The sequence below is a fragment of the Gouania willdenowi genome, unplaced genomic scaffold, assembly GCF_900634775.1.
Source record: "Gouania willdenowi unplaced genomic scaffold, fGouWil2.1 scaffold_332_arrow_ctg1, whole genome shotgun sequence".
NCBI lineage: Eukaryota > Metazoa > Chordata > Actinopteri > Blenniiformes > Gobiesocidae > Gouania > Gouania willdenowi.
In genome coordinates, this window is record NW_021145094.1 from 1,802,525 (window position 1) to 1,815,355 (window position 12,831).

Consider the following 12,831-nt stretch of genomic DNA (forward strand, 5'->3'; position numbering starts at 1 on the left):
GAGGGGTTGGAGAGGGGTGGGGAAGTTAACAGGGAAGAGGAATACAAAATAGGAAAAGGAATGGGTGGGGAGTAGTCGATAGATTTCAAGTGATGCGATGTGAAATTGTGGTTGTGTATATTGTGCTTATTGTTGAGTTATCAAGCCAGTTTGGTGACCAGTGTGCGGCTTAGGAATAATGGTGGTGGCTGTGAGCAGAGGAAGAAGTGAGTGGAAATTCCATAAAACAGGTATTTGGGAACAACGTGTCTGTGGTTGAGCCCAGTATGAGTGTTATCCCACAGCCCAAGGCCAGTGCATCCATGACAAATGTATTTCCAAGAACCGCCACTGCAAAACCCACGAGCCGCCCCTGGGCCCCGGAAGCAGCCAGGCCAGCAGCAAGAGCGGGCAATCCGGGGGCCCCCGGCGACCACCACACGGCCAAGCAGCCCCCCGAACGCCCCCAAGATCCCAAACCGAGAGGCAACCATCGCCCCCCCCATAAACACCCGAGAAAGCCCCAAGGAGCCAAGGACCCAGCGCACCACGCCACCAATCCAACCCCCAACCCCCAATGGCAGGACAGACCCACCAGGCGGCCGACAGCAACCTCCACCACCGGAACAGCTAGCGCCGCCCCCCAGTAAACAGCATCGCTCCGAGGCACCTAGCAACCCCGCCCCAACCCCGGTGAGGACACCAGCACACCCCCAGCACACCCACCCCCCAAACCGGCGAGGCAGGCCGCCCCAGGCCCGCACACCGCGGGGCCCGCCCCCAAGGCCACCAGCCGACGAAACAAGCACCAAGCCTCACCCAAGGGGAGGAAGCGTCCCCGCGCTCCACCAGGCCGACACCGCCCGGAAAGACCCCGCAAGGAGAGACCCCAGCAAAGCCCCCCCGAGACCCACCGCCACGCCCGACCACACCATCCTGATGTATTTTCACTCTATGTAGTGGCCCAGCCACCAACAGAGGGGCCAGGCCCCCACCGGAGAGGCCCAAATATGTGAGCCAACCCACCACCCTGTTATGGTGCCTCTCCATTCCCCAATGGAGAGGCACTTCCCTATCCCCTGTGTGAGTGTGTGTGTTCAGTGAATGTATGGGGTGTAATTAAAAGAAGGGGGATGGAGGGGAGCGGTGCTCCCCATCCTACCTCTGTGGATATATGTGTATGTGGTGTAATAGGCCGGAGGGTGTAAGTGAGGGTACACCCTCCGGGGGGTGGCATGTTGAGGTGTGATTAAAATTGCAGGGATTAGTAGGGTAACTAGAGGTGGGAGTGCCGCCCCCACGCCACTACATAGTGACACAGGTGGCGGCCCCCTCCACCCCCAGTCCCACCATCCAGCCCCCCAAGGGTTGGGTATGGGTGTGTGGTGCATATTGTGAATGGGCCAGACCAGCTGGGAGTGAGGTGAAGTGTACATGTAGGAGGACTGTCCGGTGCGAGCCGGGCCCGTCCGCGTGGCGGGCCACGCGAGATGGTAGATGGTGCAGACGGGCAAGCGGCACTGTGGGCCCCGGAGCAGCAAAGCCGGAGACCCCCCCCACGGCACCCCCCAGACTGCGACGGCCCCGCGGAGCACGGCGGCACCCCCCACCCCCGGGCGCAGCCAGGCACCAACCCCGTCCCCCGGTGCCCCAGGGAGCGACCCCCGCCGCACGCCGGCCCAGAGCAACGCACCCCCGCCGCCAAGGAGAGCGGCCGAGCAGGGGGGAGGCCCGTGCCCGCACCAGGGCCAGTACAGGCCCACCCGGCGCCACGACACAACACCCTCCACCGGAAGGCGGCCCCGGCCCCCCCGACGAAAGAGGACACCATCCACCGCCAAGCAGGGCCACCCCGCCAGCCACGGACCGGCAAGCCCGAGTACCGAAGCACCCCCAGCCCGGTACCGCCATCCCACACCAACGGCGCCAGAAGAGCCCCCCCCCCCCCCCACGGAGGGGACCCCCGACGACCCACGCACCGGCACGAGACACCCCCCCGACGCCAGCGCACCCCGGACGACAGCGGGGCCCAGGCCACCAGCCCCGCCCCACCCAAGGCTGCGCAGCGCCGCCACGAGCCGCGGCCGGTCCCCGGGCAGATGACAGGAGAGCACGCCCCCGGACACCCAGACCACGGATCCACCCCCGGGACACCCCCGCCCCGGAATGGCGCCCACGGCGCCCGGTGCGCCCAGCCAGCAGACCAGCCAATCCCGACGCGGATCCACCAGGCCAAGAGCCACGCGCCGCGCCCCCGCACACCCACCCAACACGACCCCCGGGGAGGCCCCATAGCACCCCCCACCCCACACCCCTAGCCGTACTGGCCACACCGGAGGGGAGCCCCGCCCGGCCCATCACGGAAGCGACATCCCTGGCAAAGGCGCGCCCCAGGGAGCCAAGCCGAGGACCCGCAAGGGCCGACGGAGCAACCCACGGCCACACCCCGCCACCCAGCAACCCAGGAGGCAATCGCCGACCCCGGGCAGCAGCCACCCCCAAAGCCACCCCCACCCCGGATCCCCCCGGACCGGAGCCACGGACCCCACCACCCCAGGCCCCCCAAAGGGACCACCCCCCAGCCAACCCATCCGGCACGGCACCGCCCGCCCCCCAGGCGGGAGCAACAGCCCCCCCACCAGCCCCCAGGCAAACGGGAGCCCCCCAAACCCAGCCCAACCGGATGGCGGGCGCAAGAGCAAAGGAGGAGGGGGGGGAGGACGAGACAGGGGGACAGGGAGCAAGGGGAAGGAGCGGCAGAGGAGCACGCAGGGCCCCAGCCCCAGAGGCCAACCAGATGCGCATGCAAGGGGCAACAGCGCCAAATCGAACAGCCCTGGGACCCTGTGAACACCCAGAAGGAATGCACACCCGCGCCGAGGCAGCCAGGCACCCCGGCAACCCTCCCCAGCCAACCCGGCCAGGACAACCCCAGAGGCCCAAAGGCGGCCCAGGCCTACAGTTGGACTAGTGCGTTAGTAAAAAGTGGTGCTGGCAGTCGCTTGCAGGCTAGATCATGAGGCTTTAAAAATTTAGATTTAATGCAATTAAAAAAGGAGTCCAACGCTCCTCAAAGCACATTATTTTTTTTTGTTTTCTGAGAGCAGACATCTTTTCCATGGAGATAAATTCTGTGAGGAGATTTTGCCATTGGTTTATGTTTAAGGATTTTTTGTCTTTCCAATTTAGTAATATTGTTTTTTTTGCTATGGCTAGTGCCGCAAGGATTGATTGTGATCGGTTTGCGGGAAGTTGAAGCATTGTCAGGTCTCCTATCAGACAAAGATTTAGAGATAAAGGAATTCTGCAGTCCAAAATGGAGGACAGTTTTTCAGTAATTAGAGTCCAAAAGTATTGCACTGGGGAGCAAAGCCATAAGGCATGTAAATAGGAATCCGCTGTATTCTGGGTGCACTGAGAGCAGATGTCTGTTGAGGAGAAGCCCATTTTATGCATTTTCTGTTGGGTAATGTGGGATCTGTGGAGGACCTTGTATTGAATTAGCTGAAGATTTGTGTTTTTCGTCATCTTAAAAGTATTACGACAAATTTCTGTCCAGAAATCAATGCTCGGGGTGATTGAGAGTTCGGCCTCCCACTTAGCGATTGGTAAGTAATTACAGTTGGTGATCGAGAGAGCTCTGTATATTTTTGAGAGTTTTTTTGATTTTGTTGAGATTTTTTTCATATATATAGCCAGTTCTGGAGGTTGTAAAGTAGTTAAGTCTAGTGGAGTAGTTTTCTTTATTGTTTCTGTTACTTGTAAGTACTGTAGAAAGTTACATTTATTTATACCGAAAGCTTGGGTTAGATTATTATATGTCCTAAGCTTGTCATTTTCAAAGAGGTCTTGGAGATGAGTGATTCCACTCTCTTCCCATGTCTTCAGATAAAGTGGTGTTTTTTTATTTTTAAAGTCGGGGTTGTGCCAGATTGGAGACAGTATACTACTTTTTATTTGTTTCTAAAATAATCATTATAAATGAGGAAATAAATAGATGATATACAATATTACTAATGCAGTGATCCATAGGTACAAACATGTTTCATAAAATATCAGCTCTATGAGTCAGCAGATATTGTAGCTTTTTATAATGAATAAATGTTATTAATGAATCACATTCTGGTGATGATTTATTCAGTTTAATTTGTGTTTGTAAGGAACCTGTTTACACTTTAAGTTGAGAATTGTTTTATTCATTTATTTATTGTTTTTATTTATCGTAATTTGACCCAAGCCAAATGTAAAAAAAATTGTAGCATTATAGAGCAAATAATTGTACGATTTATCATACGATTAGTCAGTTAATCGTTTCAATAATCAATGACTAGTCGACTATTAAAATAGTCATTAGTTGCAGCCCTAGACTCTACACCATGGCACTAGCATTGAGATGCAGAAAGCAAAAGTAACCAATAAATAATGTAAATACAGTACACTGACTAAAATGAAATATATATGATAAAATAACTAATAACTTTCATGTTTTTCATGTTGTTGGCTGTCAATCACTGAAGCCTCTGAGTTTCCTGGTTTTACTCCATGGCCATGTTTGCACTTTTTTATTTATGTTCATTTATTTTACTTTGAAATGTGATCAGCAATGTCTTGTTTTAAGATTCACTAGGATTTAACTTCAGTGAAAACAATTGATATTATTTATTTTATTGTATTTTTCTGTGTTTGTTAAACCGTATTTCAAAATTGTGCCTTTTTGTAAGACTCTACGTTTAAATATCATTAATAAATGCTTATAATATCACATAAGTCATTATTTCACAATTCCTTTCAACTTTTAACATTTTTTTTTTTTTTTACAAAAACACGGTGGGCTTCACTATCCCCAGACTTAGCACATATTCTGGGGCAAACCCTGGGTCAGGACCCAAAAGTGGGTCGTGGACAGCTGGTCAAAATAAATAAATACTTAAGTTAATGTCTCTCATGTTGGACTTGTCTTTTATTTTTGAAATAAACTTTTCTTTTGATAGGCATGCTGTGAAATGCATGTTGCACAGGAAAATATATAGATTTATATTTTTAAAAATATTATACATGTGTGTTGTCGACAGATATTTTTGAAAGACTAAATTTTGTTGGTTGAGTTCTAAAAAAAGTGGGTCGTGATTTAATGACTGTGGCAAAATGTGGGTCAAAGGGTGAGACCAGATGAGAACCTGGTTTACAGGATAATAGATGAAATGACTATTAATTACAGTATTGGTTATTTACAAACTTTAAATAAAATATTAATAAAATAAAAAACTAAAAATAAACAGTATTTTTGTTAATAGTTCTTCTGTAGTGCTTAAGATAAAGTATCTTCTTAACTATTTTTGCTGTAGTAAATAGAGAGCCCTAATAAAGACTGTCCACAGGGTTATTGGTGTTATTGTTGACGTTTCCTTTGGGGGTGTGACCTTGTAGACGGTCCCTGCCCACTCCTTAGCTCATTAACATAAAGTGTGTTTTTCTGTAGTTTGTTCTCTGTGTTCCACTGAGTACACACAGGTTGTTCCACCTTTACATCGTCACATATTGATAGAGAAATGTGAGTGTGAATGAAGTGGGTCACCAGTTAAACTAGTCTCCAGTGTGTGTGTAACAGCGGATGAATGTGGTGAGTGAGTGAGTGAATGAATGGAAACACACGGAGTGTTCTAACCTCTTCCTTCACAGAGCACACATCTGAAAACTCCTCCGTTTCTTCTTCTCCGCTTTTCTCCATCTTTGGAGCAAACATTCGTCCCACACATGGTCGGGATGACGAAGCTCCTCCAGCACAGCTTTCCTCCTGCAGCCTTCATCATCATCATCATCATCACTGTCCGTCTTACTCATACTCAGCTTCACTTCCCTCCTTAATATTTGTTCCTTTTCCTCTTCTTCTTCTAGTTTAACGGTAGTCATCATCCAGCTCTGTCCGTCCTCCATTTCACTGCTTTGTTCCTGACTCTAGCTGGTTGCCAGATACAACCGACGATTCCCCGCATGAAATATGTTGAATATCCACAGAAATGCCCCAAAAACCATCCGTTCATCATCCAAATAAAACATAAATATCATCTTTAACCAACGTTAAACTGTTTGATCACTAAGTTAGTTATTTTATAATCTCACAATGAGCGGGAAAAAACTTAACCTGGCAACCACTCCCAACTTTTGCGCAGACGTCAAAACCAGCTTCTTATAAACTTTATTGACAAACCAGTCAGAATAAATTATTATTATTATTATTATTATTATTATTATTATTATTATTATTATTAAAGGGTACATTACAACTTTGGACAATCTGATACTGCTTCTGTTTTGTAATGTTTCAATGACTTCAATACATTTTTAAGATAAATTTTAAAAGCTTTAAAATTTGGGATATTTTAAAAATCTACATTTATTTTCCAAATAGCACTATCAGAAACTTGGATGAATGAAAAAAAAGGCATGGATTTTATGATAAAAGGATATAAATTTGTCTATAAGAACAGATTACATAAGCCAGGAGGAGGTGTAGCACTATTCATAAAAGAAAATATAGATATGGAGATAATAGAGTCTTTGAGTTTAACTGTGGAAGAAGTAATGGAATGTATAACAGTGAAAATTACAAGTCCAGAGGGACGTAAGATAATAATCTGCTGTTTGTATCGTGCACCTGACTGTAAAATAGACATATTTAATGAGAAACTAACCAAAATGATAGAAGAAATCAAAAATAAGAGATTACTGATATGTGGAGACTTCAATATAAACATTTTAAATCCTTTAAAAAATACACACATTGAAGACTTTGAAACAAAGTTAATAATTTACTTAGAGAAAAAAAAAGGGAATATTATGAAAAACAATTAAAAGAGAATAAAAACAAAAACAAAAAATTGTGGGAAATAATAAACAACATAACCATGCGCAAATGCAAAGAAAAAAATGCAGACCATTTTATAATAAACAATGTAAAAGAACACAATAAAAACATAATAGCACAAGAACTCAACAGTTTTTTCATAAATACTGGAAAAGACATAGAGAAAGAGATAAATAAACACCCAACACTTAAATGGAACCATTTTGACAATGAGAAGAAAGACATTGATAAGTACTTTGTACTCGAAGAAGTAACAGAAGCAGAGGTGGACAGAATAATCACTACCAGTACCTCAAAAAAATCCAGAGACGTTAATAATCTAACTATGAGTCTAATAAAAACCATAACAGCTGAAATAACCCCGCCACTAACATATATAAGTAATCTATCATTCAAGAATGGGGTATTCCCAGAAAAAATGAAAATTGCAAAAATCAGACCGATTTACAAGGGTGGAGAAAAATGTAATTTCACTAATTATCGACCAATATCAATATTACCACAACTATCAAAAATTCTGGAAAAACTGTTCATGAACAGACTCGACAAATTTATAGAAGACAATAATATACTACATGAAGGACAATATGGATTTAGAAAAGGACGTTCAACAGCAATGGCTATAATTGACATCACGGAGAATATAAGAGAAGCATTAGAAAAAAAACTATTTGTATTCGGAATTTTTCTGGACCTAAAAAAAGCCTTTGACACAATTAATCATGATATTCTAGAAGAAAAACTTCAAAATTACGGAATAAAGCGCAACGCCTTAAAATGGATTAAAAGCTATATGACAAATAGGAGACAATATGTTGACTTTGAAGAACACACATCAAAATGCCAAACCATACAATGTGGTGTTCCACAGGGTTAAATTTTGGGGCCAAAACTGTTCATTCTATACATAAACGACATTTTCAAAGTCACAAATTGCCTAAAACTAACATTGTTTGCAGATGACACAACCATTCTATGCACAGGCAAAGACATTAACACTCTAATAGAGTCAACAAATGAGGAACTATTAAAAATTCAAACTTGGTTAGATGTAAACAAATTAGCCCTAAACGTCAGTAAAACAAAATTCATTAACTTTGGAAAGAGAAAAAAAACAGGAGATATAAGACTGAAACTAAACAAGGAAATAATAGAACAAGTAAAAGAATATAGGGTACTAGGAGTGTGGATGGACGACAAGCTGACTTGGAAAAAACATATACAAATAGTTAAAAACAAAGTTGCCAAAAGCAGTTACATCCTATGGAAGCTTCAACAAATCCTACATACCAAATCACTTAAAACAATCTATTCTTCACTCATAGCATCGCACTTAAATTACTGCTCCGAAATATGGGGTAATAACTACAAAACGTATCTTGAACCACTATTTAAACAACAAAAAAAAGCTATAAGAATTTTACATAAAGTACCACACAACACACACACAAACGATTTATTTGAGAAGTCAAAATACCTAAAACTGCAAGAAATAATACACTATAACACACAAATACACGCATTTAGGGCTTCATCAAAAAAATTACCACATCAAATCCAAAAATGTTTCACATACAATCAAAATCCCTATGAATTCAGACATAATAATGTGTTTAGACCAAACAGGATCATATCAAACGTTGGCAAATATAGTACTGTGCATAGAGCCATGAACCTCTGGAACAGCCTTGACGAAGAGACACAACAGTCCGATAATCTGAAACAATTTAAGGAGAAAATGAGGAGGACATTTCTACATGCATACAGATCTCAAGACAACTCTCCATTGAACTCTACAGCGACAACATGGAACTCATCAACTGGTCATTGAGCACCATTGACAAAATCTTCTCAACGAGGCAATTGCTTCAGCACGAAATACCGTGTCCAAAGGACACATACCCAAGTGGATATGTCGTGGACGCACGAGGGAGAAGCCAGATGCTCTGTCTCTCCCAGCTGACAGTGGAAGATGTGGAGGACATCTATCTGCTAGGAATCATGATCTTTGGCCTGCTAATGATGGGGGTATGTGTCTGTGCATGTGCCTTCCGGATGGATCGTAAGCTGAGGCGACTCACAGAGGATATGAAGGTTCTCCGAGAGAAGAAGAACTTCACGTTTGGAGAGCTGGAGGAACGTAAACAACGACTGGAAAAGAAAGCTCGTGGAAATACGGGGGAAAAAGACTGTGAAGAGGAGTAACAACAGGAACAATGACTGCAGACGAGAACACATCACAAAAAAAAAAAAAAAAAAAAAGGGAAGAAACGAGGTTGGATGTAAAATTATCTGTGTTCAAATTAGGGGACGGATCTAGATAAGCATAATGCTTTTTTCCGTCGCCCTTTCCGGCATGAAAAAGGACAAAAAAAAATGAACTGAATAAATAAATAAATAAATAAAAAATATCATCAAATTGCTACATATAAACACTGCCTCCAACGCAGCTTCTGAGCATTTCTGCGGTTGTTGCCTCTTGTTTAATCTGCAATGAATCTAACTTAAACTAAACTATTCTCAATTACTAGAGTTATTATTGTTATTATTATTATTATTATTATTATTATTATTATTATTATTATTATTTTAATATTGATATTATTGTTATTATTATTATTTTAATATTGATATTGTTATTATTATTGTTATTGTTATTATTATTATTATTATTATTATTATTATCATTATTATTATTATTATTATTATTATTATTATTATTATTATTATTATTTTAATATTGATATTATTGTTATTATTATTATTTTAATATTGATATTGTTATTATTATTGTTATTGTTATTATTATTGTTATTATTATTATTATTATTATTATTATTATTATTATTATTATTATCATTATTATTATTATCATTATTATCATTATTATCATTATTATTATCTTATTATTGTTATTATTAATATTATTGTTATTATTTTAATATTAATGTTATTGTTATTATTATTATTATTATTTTAATATTATTATTTTTGTTATTATTATTATTATTATTATTATTTTAATATTGATATTATTATTTTTATTATTATTATTATTATCATTATTATCATTATTATTATTATTATTATTATTATTATTATTATTATTATTATTATTATTATTATTATTATTATCTCCACTACAGTTGAAAACCTTGAATCCAATGATGATGTAAACTAAATCACTCCTAACGGTACTGTATTGGTACAGACAATGACACTGATGGTGACAGAAGTGGCGACACAAGCACTTCAACCATAATCCTTGAGAGCAATGATGACCTCATCGAGGAAAGTTTCAATGAAGGTCTGTGTTAAAAGTGGGAACAATTCCAGAGTGATGTCGTAGTTCTGATTTGTGTACATCTAAACAAGTTTAAATCTGTACTGATACTACATTTGCCTCCGTCTCATGTGCCAGAGTACATTGTACTCAGTACCAAGGAGGGAGAGAGGGACTGTATCAAGCCTGCTCAGTGGTAAGAAATGAACAGAATTGTGTCCTAGGCAATGGATGAGCTGTGTTGCATTTATATCTGTATCTATACCAGAAACAAATCTATGACTGCAGGTGACAGATGGAACACAGTTTTGTGGAGGTACATCTTTTAAATTAACACATGCCTTGAGATGCGTTTAAAGTCCCTGGGAACAACCCAGAAATGTCATTAGTAAAATATCCCCAGACAACCCAGAGACCACATGAAAACAACAGAGGACATGTTTAAAACCAGACGTATGGTCACCATACATGTCATCATTATTTAGTAAAATGCAGTGTTATAGTTTGGTCACATGGGGAAGTTTTATTATTATGAACATATGGAATTTTGGTGTTGTTTACCATATCTACATTGAAAAAAGAACCATGGGATGAAATATTAATTAAAATATATTTTCAAATTAATATCAAAATAATATTAATTCACTGGAACATATCTGTAACCTTTGCACACCCAGAAACACAATATATTATTACTGTAAATATCATGTCTGCTATTAAAAACTGTATATTACAATAGTTAGCATATTAGCACACACTTAGCTATAATAGAGCTTTTCATCTGTAAACCCTTCTTAGAAACCAATGATCACACAATGTGTTGCCTGTTATCTCACACTACAAGGTGACTATTGTTGGAATTGTCCCTGTATAAATAAAGTTTCATTGAATTAATAGATAGATAGATAGATAGATAGATAGATAGATAGATAGATAGATAGATAGATAGATAGATAGATACTTTATTCATCTCCAAGAGAAATTCACAGTTCCAGCAGCTTACAGGTATGGGAACACAGGGGCATGCAGGGAAAGTACAATGTAGAAATTTAAAAATTTAAAAATTAAGAAAAAAATTTAAAACAGTGCAAAGAAAGTACTGAGGTAAAATATAATGGTATAATATCGAAATACAGTATAGTGTGTGCCAGTCCAGTTGAAGTGCAGTTGTGCAGATGACAGTGTGCAAGATACAGTAGATGTGTGTGTGTGATAAAGTGCGTGTGTGACAGAGTGTGCATGGTGTGATTAGCATTAAGTCCAGTGTTCTATGGTTGATTTTATCGCCCCCCCCCAGAGTTGTTAAAGAGCCGCATGGCGTGGGGGAGGAACGATTTCCTCAGTCTGTCAGTGGAGCAGGACAATGACAGCAGTCTGTCACTGAAGCTGCTCCTCTGCCTGGAGATGGCGCTGTGCAGTGGATGGTGTGGATTGTCTATGATGGACAGTAGCCTGTTCAGAGTCCGTTTCTCTGCCACAGATGTAAGGCTGTCCAGCTCTGTGCCAACAACAGAACTTGCCTTCCTCACCAGTTTGTCCAGGCGTCCAGCGTCCTTCTTCTTGAGGCTGCCCCCCCAACACACCACTGCATACATGAGGGCGCTCGCTACTACAGACTGGTAGAAGATCTGTAGCAGCTTCTTGCAGATGTTGAAGGACGCCAGCCTTCTGAGGAAGTACAGACGGCTCTGTCCTTTCCTGCACAGGGCCTCTGTGTTGGCAGTCCAGTCCAGTTTGTCATCCAGCTGCACTCCCAGGTATTTGTAAGTGTGAACCACCTCCACACAGTCACCTTTGATGTTGACAGGCTGTGTGACCTTTGACAAATAAACAGTGGTTGCAAATATCAAACTACTTATGTGTAACTCTATTGTAGTCCAGTCATCACATTTATAAACTATCTTAGTCATCTAGGATCTGTGCACCCTCAGAAAATCAGCTGCTCACATTATTTTGACCTGAAATGATCTGATTTTCCACCGTTTGTAATTCTTCTCCAGTCTGCATTGACTCCTCCCACCAGAGCGTCATGTTTAAGGGAAGAAGAAAATGAAAATGTATGATTTATTATTCATTTTATTTATGAGTTAAAAATGCAGCTATATTCTGAAAATGAAAAATGATTTCTGTTAATGGATTTTAAATTGAATTATTGTACAGATATACTTCCATAGTTTATACAGTTGACGTAGCGTTCTTATTCTCTATTACAAGTTCACAGTTGTTTTTGTTTGCAATGCCTTTGAATAAGTTGTTTTGTGCCTGACTTGGCTAGCTACGCCACAAGTTTTCCCTCAGTGTCCTTAGGTCTCACATGTTAGATGGACCTTGAACTGAGACATGTTTGAATACTTTACATTGTAGTGTTGCACAAATGTTTGATCATTTTGTTTTTGCCTTCTTCACGTGACAAATCACAGCACTTTATACAGCAGCATATTATGTGTTTTGTTCATTGCTGTTGGTTTTGCTTTAAAAAAGTCTTAAATTGTTTTAAATTTGACATAAAAAGTGTGCAGCAACCACTGTTTCTGGTGTACGGTTCATACTGTTAATAAATGTTGATGGTACTCATTCTCCTGGTTGTGATTCTGATAAGATGTTTATTCTAAGAACAAAAACTGGTTTTAAAATGTTGCTTTTAGTTTTAATGTAGATTTAGGTTTATTTCAAGATGAGTCAACTTGTATCAAGAAACAGCTTA